We start from the raw sequence: 2,199 nt of genomic DNA, 5'->3' as shown, positions 1-2,199 counted from the left end.
TTTTCCCCCCATGATTCTTAAAAAATCTTTTTGAGTTTCAATGGCATTATTATTTTAAAAGGGCAAGAGTGCAGAATAAGACAGCCTTCCATCCACCTCTCACTTTGCAAGTCTTTTACACTGTCTCTTCACCAAGTTCACTAAACTCTTTTCCGAGGTTTCAGTAGCAGAAATGAAAGTTTCCAAACATGACGCTTGTGCCAAGGTCACTAACATGGTCGATTCTAATCAACCAACAAATATGCCCTGAGGTGTGGGCGTAATGCAATTTGGAAAAAGGAAAATAAAAGACACAGAATTTAGTTCTTTCTTGGTAATTTTTAGATGCAGTACAAAAGGAGACTTAATCTTCATATTTTTATGTTCTTAAGTAGACATGTTTATTTCCTGTGTGACTTGCATCTTGTTCCATTAACACTTCCATTCACCCTTTCTTACTCTGCTTCGCTGGCCTCTTTGCTCTTCCTCAACATACAAGGCATTCTCCCTGCCTAGAAAGCTCTTTCTCTAGATATTTGCCTGGCCTACTCCCTCACTTCCTCCAAGCTTTTGGTCAGATGCTACCTTGTTCCATGAAGCCTACTCTGTCATACTTAAAATTGCAACCCATTCCCATTCTTCTTACCCTACTCTCTATATTACATCATTTACTTATTCTAATTTTCATCTGTCTCCCTTCACTAGAATGTTAGTTTCATGAGAATAAATATTTTATTTTTCTGTGCGCGTGTTTCGAAAACTCTTTAATTAGCAAATGCCCTGGTTTCTAATACACATTAAAACTTTTCTGCGCAGATAGAAAATTGAGGATCAAATCATTGCTTCAGCAACGAGGATGGGATCCCAAATGGCTACGTGCAGAACTAAGGAAAACAGCGCAATTGAAAACTCGCTGTAAACCGTACAGTGTTCTGGGCATTCCGTCTCAGGTTACCCTTATAACCCCCTAACACTTCTTACAGTCTCACTGAAGCTACATCAGATCCCTGTCCTCTGGGCTGTGCGCGCGTGCGTTGTGGCCTCGGGCCGCGGTTCCCCGCAACCGCCGCTCCGCGGCCCTCTCCCCTAGGAGGGGTCTACCCTTTCTTCTGCCTTAAGTCGCCCCCCTCTGCCAGACACCGATTTCTCCTAGGACGCGGCCCCTCCTTTTTACAACTGGAAGAGGAGGTGGTAGGGGATTGTGGCTTCATGTGGTGTGTTTGGATCTGGAGAGAGAAAAGAAATGGGCGAGGTGCACCCTCTTCACGCCCCATACCAGAGCCCGCTTTTAGGATCCGGCTACCTAAAAGCTTCCCAGGAAACCCAGCATTTTCAGCCCAAGCAGGGCTAAGGTGACTCCAGGTCACGTCTTCTGCTCAGGCGCTCAGAATAAATATTTTTTAAAAATCCATTTTGTCCACTGATTTTTCTCAATCACCTAGAAATTGCCTGTCGCTTATAAGGAACTCTATATATTTTATACAATTAATGAATATTCTTTTTTGCATTGAATTTTCTACTCTCTTTTCCCAAGTTCAACCTTCTTTTTACCCAACTTATTTTCCTTCCACCCGTACTGTTCTTCATGTTCATATATTTTTTGGGGGGCGGTGGTGGTGGTGGTGATGGTGGGTATCTTAATTACAAAAATGAGATCGTATAATATGCATCATTATTCTCGCCTAACAATACCAGGACCATAGTTATAGATCCTACATTCTCTTTAATGCTTACATAATGTTCCACCGTATGATATGGGTACACTACTTTTGCTCATGTCTGTCACTACTTTTCCGCTGCCTTCACCTTGGACCAGCCCATCCCAGGTGTCCTTCATTTTTCCTTTCACCTAGCACCATTTATTCATTCATTTTGTACCCGACACTCCCTGGAACATAGTGATCGCTCAATAAATATCTGGAATTCCACTGGTCTGTTTTAGACAGCTATTAGCTGTGTGCATTCTTTGAGAGGGAGCTACTGAAGGGACAGAAGAGACCACTAGGTAAGTAATAAGGTGTTTCACCCAAATAGATAGGAAGGAAGGAGGAGCGCTGGGTAGTCCTCCTCCGGTGCCTTTGGTGTCTCTCTGAAGCAGGGTGGGCTTGGTGGACCGAGCGGACCAGGGTTCGGAGCTTCTGGAAGGATCAGTGGACCTGGGGTGTCAGGGGCGGGGGCGCGCGGGGGACGGACCTAGGCGGGTCTCCGAGGGGCGAGGCC

Source organism: Pteropus vampyrus, unplaced genomic scaffold (genome assembly GCF_000151845.1).
Source record: "Pteropus vampyrus isolate Shadow unplaced genomic scaffold, Pvam_2.0 Scaffold113, whole genome shotgun sequence".
Lineage (NCBI taxonomy): Eukaryota > Metazoa > Chordata > Mammalia > Chiroptera > Pteropodidae > Pteropus > Pteropus vampyrus.
This window is presented reverse-complemented; position numbering follows the sequence as displayed.